Genomic DNA, 18393 nt, shown 5'->3' on the forward strand with positions numbered 1-18393 from the left:
TTCATGTCCCCTAAGTGAGAATCCTAAGCCTATTTCAATTGATGCAAATATTATGCCTAGGAAGGTTTGTTATTGTACCTTATTGGTTAGTATTGCAAAAAGAAAATTCCGCTATTCATACTAAGGCTATGCCTAAGTATGTTGCGTCTAACATGAGAGGACCCAAACTAGTTTGGGTACCATCGAAAATGGATGATCGTTTGTAGGTACCATGGCATTGGAGACTTGATTCAATGAAATTATTATTGTTCATCTTATGTTGAGTCAAGTATTAAAACCTAGTGCAATTCTATCCCAATGCCAAGTCAAAATTGAGTGAAGTCCATATGCTATCAACATACAAGTGTCATATTCAAGTTGTGGGAATTTATTGATATATTTGAAGGCCTGCAAATAAGTGGAGTTGAAGCTTGCAAAGATGATCATAAGCTATCAAGGTATATCTCTTGTTGATCAAAGTTTATTTGGGTGCATATGAGTTAATTGAATTGGATATATATATGCATATGTTGCTTGCTATGAGATGTTTGAATGGATTAAATGCTTAAGTAATCAAGTTTGAAGTTGGTTTGATTGGATATGTTCATAAGATTTCTTCTAGTAAGTGGTTTGAATGGACATATGTCTTGTGAGAGTATTCAAACAAGTTGATTTCAAGTTTGGTTCAATTTGGAGAAAAATAGCTCAATTATTGAAATCTGTCCAATATTGAAAATCTGAGCTAGCAGTGATCATTGACATGTTTGAGCAACCAAATCTATTTGTATTGGCTTGAAATTTGGTCTACATGCTCTACACTTATGATATTAGTTGCTGTGCAAAATTCATGAGATTTGGATAACTGATACTTTGGATTTGGAGTAGATCTTGTCAACTATAGTGCAGCAGTTCTCAGCATGTAGCAGTGTGGAAAGATGTGAAATCTGGTAGCAATATAGTAGTCAAAAGAAGCTCAAATTTTTACAGCTAATAGAAGACTTAGTGTGTCACATCTTCACCAAATTTTGTGGTTTTTGGATATGTACTTTGGGAGATATGATTTATTCTTTGAAGAGTACAGAATCTGCCAGGAAAGTGACAATTATTGAATTGATCAAAAGTCACTTAGATTTAAAGGTCCTCAAACTAGAATCATATCTATAAGTGATTGAGGTACCTATGTTTTGGTTTTGGTTTGAGATAGAAGCATGACAAGTGATGAGTACAAGACAATTTGTTTGAAGAGTGTATCTAGTACACATTTGGTACTCAAACTAGAGATTAAGACCAAGATCAAGATGAAGATGGAGTTTAAGTTCTAGTGATAATTGGAGATCTTTTGATAGAAACAAAAAGACTTAAACAAGTAGAAAGAAAAGGACTTAAAGAAGGATTCAAAGTTATTCATCAAATTAAGTCCAACAATATGGATCAATCAAACAAAATCTTTCAAGTGGATCAAGTGATTTTCTTTTAAGTTATTTCAAGTAAGTATCAAGGATGGTTCTTTGGAGAGAGGTCACTTCGCCCTAGGCTTGGATGGCTAAAATCAAAGTTGTAATCTAAAGGGACATTTGAGGTACTTGGTTGAAGAAAATCAAGAGATTGGTCTAGAAAGCAAGCAACACCCAAAAGAGAACAAGTCATGAAATTTCAAGTGGTATCATGAAATTTCAAGTGGTATTACAAGTGGTGCATCTTTTAGTTCTCTCAAGCAAGCAATGATCAAAGAAGAAGCAAGCCAACCACAACAAGAAGAGTGCACTTGATCATTAGTGATTCTAAATTCATATGGGTGAAGAATAGGAATTCAAAGAATTGGTATCTATTGGTCTTCACCAAACTTATAATTGGACTTTATGGTGCTATTGGAGAAATGAATTGAAATCTATATGACTATCTTCCTCACCAATATAGCAAAGGTATCATTGTATTGTGCATGATCATTTTTCATCCCTTACTAGTATGCGGTTAGTGCATATAGTACATGCTTATAGGATCATGCATTACAAATGAAAATTTTTAGACTCATAGAATACCACTATTGCTTGAATGATTATATAATCTAGTGGTTAGTGTATGAGTTGGTTCATGAGCTAGTAAACCCATGTACTTGATCTATTTTGAATTGCAAACAAGTGACAAGTACAACCTCTTTAAGATGACAAAGGGGGGGAGTTTAATACAAAGGGAGAGATTAGTACAAAGTTTGAACCTTAAGCACCCTTTGTGCTTTGTGTGACAGCTTGTAGCCCCTTTGTCCTTAGTATGTCATTGTTGGACCTTTTTGGTGATAGATGACAAAGGGGGAGAGAGACTGATTAAAGCTTCAGGATAGTTTCATTTGCTTATCTTTGTACCTGAAGATATGTACTGCAGGCTATCGTTTCTTGTTTTTAAGCTTCATTGATGTATCTTGGATTTGAGATAGATTGTATCATGCGAGAGATAAGACTTACTTATGCTTTATCTATGTATCTCTTGAGACATGATCTTTATTTATATTTTAGTGGCTTGTGGACTTGAGAAAATACGTAATGAGTGCTATGTGTGAATTACATGTGTTATATTTATTTTCATAAGGACTATGCATGCTAGAATGAAAATATTTGATGTGATGCCTTTATATTTATTCTTGTGTGATATATCTTGTCATATGCATCACGGTTTCACTTTGTCACACACATATGCACCCCACGGTTGCAATGATTTAGGGGGAGTCTCCTATATGTTTTAGTATGTACATATTAAGGGGGAGCCTCTCATAAATCATTGAACCCAAAAGTTTAAATGTTTATATCATTTTGTAAGCTTTAATCAAGTTGTCATCAATCACCAAAAAGGGGGAGATTGAAAGTGCATCTAGCCCTTTAGTGGGTTTTGGATGATTGAATGACAACATGATTAAAGAACTAACCCGTTTGCTAAGTGTGGACAGGTAATAGGTTATCTCACAGGTACTTAATTAAAGCCAAAATGATGTGTTGTTGTATAAACAATCTAGTTCAAGCACAAGACAACAATGCAAATGGAATTCATGCAAATGCTTGTTTATTGTGGGATTTCCATGTACTATGTGAAAGCAAGCTCGTGAGTATTAGTTAATGAGACATAAGGGATTGCATATGGAATGGTCTCATATTTGAAGCTTGCTAAATTGAAATGAAAAAGATAACAATACATATGAATGGATGATTCAACACAAGATGTGACTTAATGGCTTGAGATGGTGAAGATAGTAAGGAAAGGCTTTGAGGTACTAAGCAAGGGTGAAGGGCAAGCGACGGCTTGGCGGCCGAAGAACCTAGCTAGGGTGAAGATGAAAGTACTTGCATTTAGTTGAGGTACTAATCAAGCTAAGATGGTCATATTGATGTGAAGGATCAAATCTATATTGGACAAGTTGATTAAAGTGACTTGATGCATTTGGAGTTATTCATATTTGATGAATGGAATCAAGTCACGTGCTCAAGATGGCTATGCTCAAGTGACAAGATCAATATTGACATGTTGGCACCCTCACTTGATGAAGATTGAAAGACACGGCATCAATTTTAAAGAAGATCAACTCAAAAGGTTTAATTTCATTTTTCTTTTGATCTTGAGTTAATAGGTATGCCGTACTATTAAGAGGGATGCAAGTTTAGGTGGTCTGAGGAAGATAGAGTGCTCAAGCATAATAATAAAATCAAAAGAGAGACACTCTAGCACTTCACGAGCACATAGAATAATTTTCTATGACTGTCGATGTTGGAAGTCCCGACGTAAGCCGGAACTCCCGACAGTCGGAAGTCATGACTCTTGCCGGAAGTGCTGACTCTCAGTCACTGCCTGCGCGGTGACTGTGGATGTCGGAAGTCCTGACGTAAGCCGGAACTCCTGACAGTCGGAGGTCATGACTCTTGCCGGAAGTGCTGACTCCGAGTCACTACCTGCGCGGTGACTGTGGATGTCGAAAGTCTCGACGTAAGCCGGAACTCCCGATAGTCGGAAGTCCTGACCCAAGCCAGGAGTCCTGGCATCGATGGTTCTACTGACCTGCTGACTGTGCCCGTCGGAAGTCCCGACGTTCGTCGGAAGTTCCGACGTTGGCTGTCTCGAGTGGACTTTTGACCTTGCGTGAACAGTGTTTTCTTCATACGTCGGAAGTCCCGTGATCTGCGTCGGAACTCCCGACGTAGATCTGAACGGTTAGATTTTGCCTTGGAGTATATATACCCGTCTCCTCAATTCTAACCGTTGCCCACTCATTTCATTGCGACAAACACTCGGCCAAACAGCCCCCAAGCATTCTAGGCTCCCCTCTCTTCACTCCTTTGCCTCCAACTTCAATTCCTAAAGGGTTTGAGTGATTGAAGAGTGGATTGAGTGAGAAAAACACTTTGAGCAAGCTTGAGCACTTGATTTCTTCGTCAAGCCGGTTTGATTTGCATTTGTTACTCTTGGGGATTTTCCCCTAGCCGGCTAGGCATCACCCAAGAGCTTCCATCTTGTGGAAGAGCCTTGGGAAGTTTGTATTACCCTTGATTGCTAGTGAAGAAACTCAAGTGACCTTTGTGGTATCCTTGAGTGAGGCAAGGAGGTGGAAGAGACTCCGACCTAAGTGGTCACCTCAACAACGAGGACATAGGAGCTCCTTTGTGGGGCTGCCGAACCTCGGGATAAATTCTTGTCTCCCGCGTGCTTGTTGTTGTTGTGATTTGCTCGAAATTACTTGTATTTGGTTGTCTCCCTCTCTCTAGCTATTTCTTAGGGTTTGGGCCTCGATCTACGGAGTGGTGGCTTATCAACGTCAAGAGAGTGACCCAACACCTTACCTTACCACTAGGAAGTGGGTTTGTAAGTTATCGGCATCACAAAGTTCATTTTAGCACTTGTAGTTCATTTCCCGTAGGGGTCGGAAGTGCTGACAGTTTGCGTTGGAAGTTCTGACCCAAACTGTCAGGACTTCTGACACGTCGGAAGTTCTAACCCAAACGTCGGGACTTCTGACACGTCGGAAGTTCTGACCCAAACTGTCGGGACTTCCGACATTAACTGACTAGTGCATTTTGATTCAACTCTTTGGTTGCCGTTGTTTGGCTCCCTAGGTTTATCTAGTATCTTTTATATACTTTGTGGCTAACTTGTGAGGGGTTGTATTACTTTGATTTGGAGTTTCCATTTTGGAAACTCCTATTACTAATCGTTTCCGTTTTTAAAGGTGTTGATTTTTCAGAAACGCCTATTCACCCCCCTCTAGGCGACATCCTAGATCCTTTCAACCCGATAACAACTCACCGGAAATGCCAGCGCTCGCACCCACCGAGGGTAGCATGGCATCTTCCACCCCTCCTTCCGAGCGAAAAGGAAGCGCGAGGGTCGTACAAAAAGCCGGGGGAACCCCTGACGGCCCTCTCGCTCTAGGTAGAGGCTAAGGGGCTCTTCCCGCAGCACCGTCGAGGCCCAGCGATCCGAACTCGCATCCACGGGCTTGGCAAACACAATGAAAACCCCTCACTCGAAAGAGAAAAAAGCCCCTGAAGAAGTGAAATCACTCCTCCAGGGCCTCGGGGGCTACACCCGGCGGGTGCGCTCGCGCGCACCCACCAAAACCTTGAGTACGGATTACCATCCCGATAGGAACTATCAAGAGCCAATCCTCGTCAGAACCTCAGGGGGAGTGCCTCCACTCCCCCCAAGGCTCGGGGGCTACTGTCGGATACCGTGAGAAGGGGTACCCTAAGCAAGAACCAAAAAACGACTGCTTAGACTTCGTAAAGATCGAAACCAGCTAACAACCGCTGGCCTCGGCCGACTCTCCGACTCGCCCAAGCCCCCCTCATCGCTGGCCTCAGGCGACCTCTCACCAAAGGCCTCGGCCAATTCTCCGTATCGCTCGAGGCCCCCTCACCGCTGGCCTCGGGCGATCCCCCACCGAAGGCCTCGGCCGACCCCCTCTCGTCGCAGGCCTCGGCCGGGTTGCCGACCCTCCGCCTCACGCGAGGCGGGCTCGGCAACGCTCCGCTGCCTCTTCCTTCACCTGCCCCTCTGACAAAACGTCGCGTCGCATTAACTCAGCCAACTGCTGCCACTGACATCGGCCGCATGCTCGGCACAGTACAGCGGAATGGCCGACGGGACGGGAGGCAGGACTGGGCAGGGGTTGCCCGCCACTGTGCCCACCGCTATGCACATAGTTGACGCCCATGCCTCACTGTGCTGCCAACTCCTGCTCCGAGAACAACGCGGCGTGGGGAGCCACGTCCGGGATACTGTGGCCTCGGAATCAGTACCCAGGACCAATAATTCCCTCTAAAGCCTCGGCAGTTTGCTTCAGGGGCTCGGCAGCCTGAGGATCCATGCCCGCCGAGCCCCCCCACGATGGCTCGGCCTCGGCATCTGCAAAGCCTCGGCTCCCTACGACGTCATCGCACGATGACCGGCACGTCACCCGCCATGTCCTGCCTCAAGCTGTACTGGAGCCCCACGACGCACAAGATCAAGTATGACCGGCGCGTCACTTCTGCACGACAAGGACGTGGCTACTCCATCGACCATACCACAACAGTGGCCGGCTGCAGGGCTCGGACACGCCATCCCCATTCATAGAACGCTATGTAGCCATATATGTACGTTCCTAGTTCTCCCTTAGAGTATAAAAGGGAGGGACCGGGGCCATTTCTAGGGGGGAGAACGACAAGCAAAAAGAAGAACTCACCAATAGAACGACACATTTCTACGCTGCTTGAGAACAACGCCTCAAGCAGCCCGCTCCACCCCCGCCGAGACCTGGGGCTAGCTCCCTCTCTCACCTAGCTTGTAACCCCCTACTACGAGCACTCCGGTGCAAGGAATACAAGATCGATCTCTCAGACTGGACGTAGGGCGTTGATTGCCTGAACCAGAATAAACCTTGTGTCTCTTTGCATCACCATCGGGGATTAGGGACACGTAGCACAAATTCACTCGTTGGTTAAGGACCCCCGGTCCGAAACACCGACAGGTAGGGACGTCATTCCCCTGCGGATCGTGTTTTTTAAAAAATGCTATAGTTACGGAGGGAAATGGGGTAGATGCCAATTGCCAAGGATGGAACTGCGCGGGTACGAGTGAATTTATGGAGACCTTATTGATTGCTGCAACTAGCTAGAGGAAGGAGAGACGAAGAGGAGTGGAGGACGGACTACCAGTCCACCGGCTGCTGCTGCCAACGACCAATTTTATTTAGTTATAATTTTTTTTCCCACAGTGGCATCATCGATCGGAGATTACCCATGCCGCGATAGCACGATGCATGCATATGGAAAAGGATCTACTTCCACTGTCCTATTGCATACAATGTTTCTAGTTTTCTACTAAGTCAATCTATTTTTAACTTTAATAAAATATAGATTATATCATTTAATATACAAGAAAAGTATCAATATTTGTAAGACACAATTAATATACTTCCACGGCTCTCCCGCCCTCGCTCCGTGCCCCGCGCCCCACCTGCTGGCGCCATTGCTCGCTCCCGCCCACGTGGATTTACCCCGACGTCGCGTGCCCCACCTACCATGGCTGTCTCGCAGGGCCGCCTCCACCCTGCCAGTTCGCCACGCGCGCCCGCCCATGTTGTACCGAAAGCATATGTTGCAAACATATGTGTCAAGTGTTTTCGATGTTTCAAAGATATGTTGTAAGTGCTTTATATGGACGTTGCAATAATAGTGATAAGCCACGGGAGTCCGGACAGACCACTCCGCGTGCCCTGCCTGCGTCGACGAACCGTTGCTTGCTCCCGACCGCGCTCGCTCGCCTCGCGCGCCCCGTGCCCCGCCTGCCTGCATGGATTCACCCCGTCCGTCACGTGTCCCACCTGCCGCGGCCATCTCGCAAGGCCGCCTCCACCGCGCCAGTTCTCGCACTGCCTGCCCATGTTGCACTGAAAAGCGTATGTTCCAAACATATGTGTCAAGTGTTTTAGATGTTTCAGAGATATGTTGCAAGTGTTTCATCTGGATGTTGCAAAGGTAGACCCGGATGTTGCACATGTTCAATGGCTACGCATGTCTGTTTTAAAAGTTTGTTCAAAATGTTTCATCATTCCAGACCATGTTGCATATGTTCCAAATATATGTTTTAAATGTTTCGTCTGTTTCAGATATATGTTGCAGTTGTGTTTATCTGAGTGTTGTAAAAGTAGATGGACGTATGTGTGGAGGAAGCCCAAGCCCTCGTGGTCCAGTTGTTGCGGGCCCCTGGTGTGGCGAAGATGGGAGCGGTGGGGACGGGATGCCGTGGCGGATTGGCCGGGATGGGGAGAAGGATGGGCACAGGCGCGGCGCATCGGGTGGGATAGGAAGTGGGATGGGACGTCGGCGAGGGAGCTACGTTCGTCGGGCGCAGGTGCGGGAGCTTTGTCGGATGGATACTGCCTCTGGAGCAAGATGGGTATGGGGTGAAGGGAGCTGCGTGCTTGGGTGCTAGCGCGGGAGCAGCGTCCGGACGGATGCCACATTCGGATGTCCGGACTCTAGTCGCTCCCTTTTGACATGTACTACTGCTATGCGCTTTTGTCGTCCATTATTTCGTCCTTTACTCATCCAAATATGTCCTGTAGGTCCGCTCCTTTCACTCATCCAAATATGTCCTGTAGGTCCGGCAACCAAAGCCAGTTAAAAAAAAGCATGCTGTTCCTAAGGTTGTGCTTCTTCGTTCGGCACCGACACAGGCGCACAGCTCACACAAGAATTGTTATCGACTTGTCCTTTGGTTAATTACACACACGAGAGGGCTAGTCCGAACTCTGGAGTGAATCTCACACTTAGGCACACGCTATTCTAGCTTAAGCATTACTTTTTTTTGCGAGGAAGCTTAAGCATTACTTACTCCATTCTAAATTTTAAATCATTTTAGTTTTCTTATAGATACAAAAATTTTACTATATATTTAAATACACACTATGTCTAAATATATACACCCCGTTCACTCGTTGGTTTCAACCAGCCCAGACCAGCCAGCCAACGGTGTTTTTCTCTCACAACAAACCAGCATCAGCCAGCCCAGAAACCAACCAGCGAATAGGGCGATAGTAAGATTAAAAAAAACATCTTATTTATAATTTAGAATGGAGGAAGTAGCACATTAATGGTTTCAAATGATGCTCCGCTCCATAAAACTAAAAATGTCGCCGACGTTACTAGCCGCATAATCATATTCGTCCTGTTCGTTTGGGCTTATTTGGCTTATAAGTCATGGCTGAAAGTACTATTGGCTAATTTGATGTGAGAGAAAAATACTGTTCGTTGGCTGATAAGCCATGGCTTATAAGCCGAATACGACCAAACGAACAGGCTGATTAATCGAAATATGTGGAAACCCGTTTTCTTCATAATTGCTCGTTGCATTCTACCCGGTCGAATGCCTTAGTTGTGTATAGCTTGAGAGCATTCCTGCCTCTCTTCTGTTTCATAAAACAAAATATACACTCACACATCGTAATAATGTCATCCATGATTAGCCGACCAAGAACAAAGGCCAACTGTTCTTCAAAGATTATTGCACGCAAAACGCCTTTGAGCCTATTTGCCACGAGCTCGAGACCTTCGATGCAATCCTGCGGCCCTGTCCTGTAAATCACATTGCACAAACTGATTGGTTTGAACTGTCCTAGCTCATCTGGCTTTGCAATGTTCGTGATGAGTGCTGGGTCATCTTCCCCCACGTCCCGCGAAGTATTCCTGCTCGAAGAACAAGAGCAGAAATTTGTTCCCCACGAAGATCCCAAGTTTCTCTCTCTCTCTCTCACTTGAGAGAGAGGAGACCCACCATACTCAGACGAGAGAAGAAAGAAGCCCAAAAGGCCTTTCCCGGGCCTCAATGACCTCAGTCTAACTGGGCCGTGCCTTGCATTCCGTGGTCTGTAGTCTCCTTTGTCCCTCCTCTCCAGTCTTTGTCCCCAATCGCATTCTCATCGCACCGCACGAGCTCCGGATCGGCGACCACCGCGCCCCGACGACTACGACGAGGAGGAGCTAGGAGACGAATCGGTGCAAGCAACGGGGTCAAAGACAAGGAGGCCGATCCATCCTCCAGCTTCCGATCCGATCCGACGATATGGTGAGGCGCTCAGTTCTCCCTCTCCCCTCCCCTCCCCTCCCCTCCCCTCCCTGCAGATCCCGGTGCTATACTAACGTCGTGGTGGATGTGCTTGGCCAGGTATGCGTCGCGTGCCTGCTGCCGCTCTTCCTGATCCCGGTGGTCAACGCCCTCCCTTACCTCATCGACCTCATCATCGTACGGATCTTTCTTTCTCTCTCTCTCTCTGGTTCCTGTAAGATCCAACCAGGCATCGCCCGTGGTGGTTAGGGGTTCTATCGATTCAGCGGTGGCGGGGGATTTTCGAGCTTTTTTGTCTAGTCTGCTGCCCTGGTGGTTTTGTCTTGGGCTCGTGGATTCGTTGGAGCAAGGAACCAGAGCCCACCGTTCCTATAGAGAAGAGTAGACAGACCTTGATGCCGATTATCGATTGTGGTTGGTATGAGCCAGCTACGGCCAGAGCTGGTTTTCTTTTCTATGATGATTTGGTTTGGATTTTATGATCACGTTTCCTTAGCAGCAGTTCATACCCACCCAGATTTCCTCATCAGATTCGCATAGCAATAACATCATGCAGTAAATTAATAAGCAATATGCATTTTGGATTATTATGAATTCTTGTGCCCAGCAGCTTCCTGTCCTATAGATTGTTGATTCTAGATATCAGCTTCTTGTGCAGTAAATTCAGCTTCTATATGCATGTGAATAACTATACAACATACCTCCTTTTGATTAGTGGTAATACTACAGATGCAAGATTTGAGAATAAACCAATTCCTGAGTCCTGACTGCAATGAATAAAGGAAACCATAATTTCAATTTAGACAGGCAGCATGGAAGATATTGGATTGTTGATTTTCTTTTTTTCGGGAGTAATATGCACCTTTTACAACAATAGTGGTTCAGTGACGTCGGCTGGGTCTAGCCATGTACTCATGCCTAAGTTTGTCTAGGCCTTATGGGATTAGCTGGAACAATAAATCATTGATCCTCTAGGGAGGATCTACCTGTCAATTACAAAGATTCGTGTATGTGATTTGGAAGAGCCATGTAGGGGCCGAAGCTGGTTTATTTTCATTGACGGTTTTGTTAGGTTTTCTAGGATTATATTATATGGTCAGTTGCTTAAGAATAATTCTGTCAGAACCATACATCTGATCTGTGAACCAAAAATGATAGTGATGCGCTCTCTGACTGCACTAGCCTTGTAGGTTTACATGTGCATTTGGTCACATGAATGAAGAGGATCTCTGTTTCATTTCTAGTTTCTAATAAAATTCTGTTGCTTACATTATGGAATTTGATTTGTATCTTGGACGGTTTCCAGAGCAAGGTGTATCGGCTATTTGGATGGGAGTACCGGAGACCTGAAAGAGTCCCACCTGCTTGTCCTTACAAGCCTGCAGCTCAGAAGAACGATGAGGTACGCCTACATGTTCATCCTACTTTTTGTGCCCTTATATGCTCATGCTACAGTGCATCTCCCAATTGCTTAATGTACTCCGCCTTTACAGGGTGCGAGTGAATCAAAACCCCTATCCAATCCACATGGTGCTGCGGCAGAAGATAAGAAAGAGAAATAATTCATGTATCGAAAATCCTGCTCGTGTCAGCAGGTGCTTAAAATGGAGATCACTGCTCTATATCCGAACATACCGTAACTAAGAAATAATTGTTGTGATTGATGAATATTTATTTGGATTGACGGGTTGATGAATGTATGTACTTGTGACGCCACTCCGGATCCTTACCAGTTGCGTGACTAATCACTGCTGAAATGGAGTCGAATTCGCAGTTGCAAATAGCTGAACTGAATTTTGTTGTCAAAATCTTTTAGAATAGAATGCTTGAAAGAGCTGGATATTATGGTTGTCACCAGAAGCTGTTGGAACGCTTGGAAGAGAGATTCTGGTTTCCGAAGCTAACCACAGTACAGTACAGCGCGCAGTTCCAACGTGAATCTCAACTTTGCCTGACATTATTTTATCTGTTCGTTATTATGCTACTATTCATCTCATCAACTGTATATCGCTAGAGAAAACATGATTGATGGTGGATGATGTTTGGTTTGATTGAGATCACTTGGTGTATTCGAGGACGGCATCCAAGGGGTTGAGGTAGATGGCGCGGAAGGCGGTGACTCCGAGGTGGCGGAACTCCTCCTCAGAGCGCTCCCTCCCCTGCGTCCGGTAGGTGGTCATGACGAAGATGTTCTCCAGCAGCGCCCTCGTCCTGGTGCTGGTGTCCGTCTGCTCCGGCACCACCGGCTCGCAGGCCACCAGCTTGCCGCCGTCCGGCAGCGCGAGGATGGTCGTGCAGTCGTCGTTGGTCCACGTCGTCAGAACCCACTGCATGATCCGACGTTTTGGTTTTGGGAAGGAGGCTCCTGAGTCTGGACTCTGAAGAAGGAACTGAAGTAGTGGTGTTTGCACTGGAGGCGATCGAGGGGCAGTACTGGGTACCGTACCTTCATGAAGATGGCATCACCAGAGGGGATGGACTTGAACATATCTCCGCCAACATGCCTCACACCTGTAACGAAAGAACAGTGTTTTTCAGCCAGTTTCAACCAAGATTCAGCAAGCTGAACGGAGCCAACTGTCTGCAAGCATTTCCATCCATCAGGATTGTTTATTAGTCCTTCTATTCGGAAGCCAGTTTTGACAGCCGCAGCCCGCTGCTTCTTCTTTGAATGTATGACTCAAACTACTGTATAAACAGTAAAAAGTACAGCAATAGCAGTTGCCGTCGAACGGACCGAATAGATTTTACTGTATAATTAGATATACACTATCTCTAGATACATAGTCAATGTATCTAGAAAAACTAAAACGTCTGATTGAGTTGTGATTCAGTTGCAGAGTAGACAAGGATGGTTCCGGATGCCTTGTGTCTGAGTTTTTTTTTTAAAAAAAAATTAAGCATACTAGTTTAGCCACGCATATCATAAGTTGTGATTCACACGTATGGCATTGCTGAAAACAACAGGAGTGGGTCATGGTCCATGGTACTGGTATAGCCAAGCCAAACGATGAATTGTACTGTATGTTTTCATTCAAAGGCAAAGGCGTGTGTGGCACGCACCTGGCTGACAGCTGTCTGTAGATCACGGTGGCCTCTCTAGCTAGGCTAGGCACTTGTCGGACCTGCTACAGGCCCGTGGCGTGGCACACCATCAGCGCCGCAATTGTTTCAAAAATCGAAACCAACTTGGGGCGCAATAACAATTCTTGGAAGCATCTTAAATAGTAACAAACATTTTGCTGGAGATGCTCGGCTCGGACATCAGCGCTAGGCGTGTGCGCTAATTAAAGTGCTAAACTAGATTCAAAAGGCTTATTCTGACAGGGCGACTTGTTCTATAAATTAAACACAAACCCACCCGTCCTTAGCAGACGCAGATCGATGGGTGTTTGCTCCATGCAATTTTGCCCTCCTTTCTCTTAATGATGTGAAAAACAAATCCCCATGTATGTATGTTTGCGTAAAATTTAAAATGCTGTGACCATTTCGATCACAATCGACAGCCACACGGTACTTACTGCAGAGTCATCATCGCTCTGTTCGTTTGGGCTTATTTGGTTTATAAGCCGTACTTTTTCAGCCAACGAACATTATTTTTCTCTTACATCAAATCAGCCAACAGTACTTTCAGTCATGATTTATCAGCCGAACAAGCCCAAACGAACAGGGCGCCGTATCTTTGTGATGCGCGGTACGTGCGGCGAGGGATCTGATCACTAGCTTTCGCTGAAATCCTCGCGCACCTACCATATCCCGTATGATACGGCAGTGTTTTATCGCTAGCTGTTGACTATGATGCTGGAAGAATTAAGATCAGAGAGATGCCACCATACACGTCTATTTCCTCCGTGTTCCATATTGCTTCTCAACAAGTTATTTTTTAGTTTTATTAATCAATGGATTATACATACAAAAGGCACTACTAGCAATATTTCTGATATAGTATGCGTCATATTAGTAGATACAGATGCTATAAAGCGAGATTAATTTTTAGTTATTTTAAAACGGGGTGAGTAGATGCCTTTTTTTTTGCTGAGGGAAGTGCATACACTACAGTATTTTGTAGGCGCGTAGAGATCCGTGCAGAGTCAACCAAGGAACTGAACTAACCTTAGCCTGTTGAACAATCGATGATAATAAAACTTGTTGAGGCCTTGTTTGGATATATATGTATCCACTCTAGTCCACATGGGTTGAAGTGGATTAGAATAGAACTTAGTTTAATTTTACTCCAATCCACTTCAAGTCTTGTTTGAATGCATGTGTGTCCACCTCAATCCACATGTATTGGAGTGGAATGAAATGTAATTTAGTTTAATTTCACTCCAATCCACTTCAACATATGTGGATTGAGACGAATACATGCGTATTCAAACAAGGCCTCAACATATACACATGCGTGGATTGAGATGAATACATGTGCATCGAAAAGGCCTGAATGATGCATCCCATTTGCATTTGTACGTGACTATGTATGTGGACGGCAAACTAATAATCCCGAGGCAATGCAACTAATAATCCCGGACGGATCGGATCAGACGAATAATCCTTGCATTGTTGAATGAATGATGATGCATTGCATTTGCATCTAACTGACTGACTGTAGCGTCGTACGTACCGGCGATGGGCGGCGCGTCGGCGACGACGTCAGGGAGGTCGAAGTTGATCCCCTCCTTCAGTGACGGACCTAGGATTTGCCCAAGACTAGGCCAAAACTCTATATGGCCCATTGTCCACTGCCATGTCCTCGGTAACAACTCCTAACTTGAAGAACATGAAAATGTTATTAATAAGAAAAGGCCAAAAGGGGCAAGCAAAATATTAAACTTATTTAAAGTTGAGACTTGTTACTGTGCTTGGGGTTCCTCCCTAAACAAAAATTGCCAGCTGTTGATTATGAAAAATAATAATTAATTATCATTAAGGGTGATTTAGTACTTTAGTCTCAAAGTGTCGCGGTTCTTTCCGTCTCCCTGTATCGTGGCCCCCACCTGCACCTGGTGGCTGCCACCGCCTCCCTGGGTGGCTGGGTCACCACTGCCCACGTGGGCTCATAGTACGGGTGCGGGCGCGCATCGCCATCGCCGGCTTCCTGGTCCTCAACGTCATCTGGAGCATGACGAGCGTGTGAGGCGGCTGAAGGTAGCCTCATCCTTGGTGAAGCAGATTCACGACGATGTCACAGATTCAATTCCACCCTCACCGGCATCACCACGCCAGCCGTATATCGTCCGCGCGTGCCTCGCAGTGCCACCCGCCGTGCTACGCTGCCGACCGTCCGCCCGCCACTGCCGCTCCTGCGCCAACGCTCGCTGCGTATGCAGCCTCCGGAGAAATTCAACAGAGCTCAGGATCTCGTCAACCTCGACACACTTTCCTTATAGGTGAACGGCCTCGCCGACGCACGACCGTGGCATGACACCACGTCCTTCTGCGCCAGCCACCGCTCCTCGTCGGGCGCCTCACACGCCTCGCCACCACCGGGAGCAGATCCGAGCTTCGGCGTCAGGCGCGCCCACCTATCCTCCTGCCCATACTCCACGCCTCCTGCTTCGCCGCCTCCCAGGGCAAAATGTAGCCGCCATTTGGCCCGCTACGTTGGCTTCGTGGCTCGTGCTCTTGTCGCATGCGGTAGAACCGCAGAAGATGGACGGGTGAGCACCGGTAGGGGTGGATTAGGCATCACAGGTGACGTTGGTTCGCCGGCCGCCATGACAGAAAAGCCTCGCACCCATGAATTACTATTGTATCCAACGAATTTAACTTAACGCTGGTTCCTGGCCTACTAATTTTAGGTTCCGGTCTACGACTTAAGTTCTTTTGAATTGATTTCTCCTAATTTTAAACCATTAGATCTATCTGAATGGACAACTATTATTATCTCCAAGCACTTTAAAATTTCTCTTTAAAGTTATGTATTTGTATCTTGCATGCAACATACTAGAAGTATTGCTACTAGGTAGTGTAGGTAACCTGTTCTTTTGGGTCTATAATTCTTGAAAAGGACGTAAGAATGTAAATGCAAAAATTACAGTTTGCAAAGGGTTGAAATTCGGAACTTGGAATAAAAATTAGCAGAGAAAATCAAGAGTGACACCTTCCAATTCTAGATCCAATCAAAATCAACTAAACAAACAAGGGCTGCTGCTGCTCCCTGTTCTTGTTCTGTTCGCCTGGATGCCTGCTCCCTGCTCCTGCTTGGCTGGCCAGCGGGCAGCGGCCCCTGGCCGCCTGACAGCTGAGCGGGCAGCCGAGTGGGGCGCTAGGGCTGGGCAGCAGTCGGCGGGCCTGCCAGCGACCTGTCGAGGGGCAAGGGGCGAGGGCCAAGCCGCCGAGGCCGAGCGAAGGGGGAGCGCAGAGCGATGGAGGCCGGAGCCCGGAGGGGGAGACCGGTGACGGGCGGAGGGGACGACCGGCGACGAGCGAAAGCGGAGCGCAGAGCGGTGTGCGGCGCGACTCCAATGTCCAGTCCAAACGAGCGAGGCGGTGCGACTCCAACGCGCTCGCGCGAGCGCTGCCCCTGCCTTCGCCGTTCGGTTGAACTCCTTTGTTGGACTGGTGTCTCATGGGCCAAAAAACCTGAAGAACTGCTTCTTTGTTACTTGGGCCACGACTAGGGCCATGGTCCAAGTTGCCTTAGTCCTGGGTCCGCCCATGCCCTCCTTGATGGTGGAGACCCTGCGCATGATCATCTCGAGGCAGGCGCCGGAGCTTCTCCCGACGTCGATGAGCTTGGCGACGCAGCGGAACCTGCCGTCGGCGTCATAGCCGTCGAGGAGGGCGTCCATGAAGGGCTCGGAGAGGTTGCCATGGAGCTGAACCTCACTGGCTCTGAGGACGACGCTCTTTACACGTTTAGCCGCTGAGCTCAGGGTCTCCAGGGGGCTTTATCTTTCACTTGGTCGTTAAGTTTTTTTTTTCTCCTGTAAATCACAACTGTGTGATCTCTATCCGTCTTTGGCTCGGTAATCAAAAATTACCGTTACAGATTTAATTTGTAAAAGTCTACTTCTGCCTAACGAAAAGCGTGGCTATGGCACGTTCGAGAAAAAAAAAAAAGCCTCGGAGACCCCGTCATGCCGCGGAGCATCACCTGGTTAGCTTCCCGGTCCTTGCCGTAGTAGGCATAGGCGGGGACGCCGGCGTTGGCGCGCGCGAACGGCTCGGGCCCGTGCGGGTCCAGCACGGCCTCGTGCAGCCGCGGCCACGCCGCCACCAGCGCGTCCTGGTGGTGCTGCAGCACGTACTCGGCGTACGACGCACCCGAGGCGCCCTCGGGCACCAGCGTGCGGCCCACCGCGGTGAGCGCGAACCGCCGCGTCGTCGTCGTCCGGTCCTCCGACGTGGACGTGGACTCGGAGAAGACGCCGCGGGTGGTCAGCCGGGAGGAACTCGGCCGCCGACATCGGCGCATTGGCGCCGCCCGCCCATATCGCGTCGGGGACGCCCAGGCGGATCACGGCCATCAGCGCCATGGGCACCGACACCATGTTCGCCAGCTCCATCATCGCCAGCCGGGCCTCCGCCGGGGACATGTCGTCCCTCGCGGCGGCGAACGGAACCCCTATGTGGGTGGGGCCCGAGGATCCGGAGACGGCAAGTTGCAACGACCGGATCAAAATTCACATGACCCCGTCGGCCCCCGCGCCGAAAATCACGAGCCCGAATCCCAATCACGACACTGGATTTTGATTTTTGAGGAACGGGGACGCAGAATGGACAGGTGAGAGACACTGGAAATTTGTTTCGACTGACGACACATGCCCTGTTCGCTTGGCAATTTGTTTCGACTGACGACACGTACTAATAAGTTATAAGTTGGCTGATTTGTTGTAAAAAAAATTATTTTCGTTGGCTGAAAAAGTACGTGGCTTATAAGCCGACCACTACTGCGAGCAAAAAAAAAAAAAAAAAAACCCAACCACGGTTTCCGGTTGCAATTGAAGAGTGAAGACCCAGCCCAGCCCCAACGTGGTTGCAATTGCAGGCCCAGCAAACGCCTCGCGCCTCATCTTGCAGGCCATGCTGGGTGCGAAAGACGTATGCACAGCACAGCATAACACTGTATTTCATCAGTTTTCATATTTTTTTTCCTGCGCAAGCTCATCAATTTTCATATGTATGTACTTTCTCTGTGTAGCGTACACCAGCAATTGAAAGAGAGTGTAGCAGGTACAATAGAAAAGGCGACTCAACCAATGGCAAAGGGAGCTGAAAGCTACACACCCACCACACCACGGACTGATGCAGATGTAACCAGCAGCATACCGCACCAAACAATAGCCACATCACAGGTCCATGCTCACGGGAAAATAAGGAGTCCATGCT

General features: G+C 47.2%; 1 pseudogene; it reads right to left on the bottom strand.

The window, feature by feature from the left end:
• Nucleotides 1–11624: 11624 nt before the first annotated feature.
• On the bottom strand, nt 11625–17672 carry LOC136470756 (nicotinate N-methyltransferase 1-like; annotated as a pseudogene).
• Between the last annotated feature and the right edge of the window lie 721 nt (nt 17673–18393).

The sequence above is a fragment of the Miscanthus floridulus genome, chromosome 8, assembly GCF_019320115.1.
Source record: "Miscanthus floridulus cultivar M001 chromosome 8, ASM1932011v1, whole genome shotgun sequence".
NCBI classification, from domain to species: domain Eukaryota; kingdom Viridiplantae; phylum Streptophyta; class Magnoliopsida; order Poales; family Poaceae; genus Miscanthus; species Miscanthus floridulus.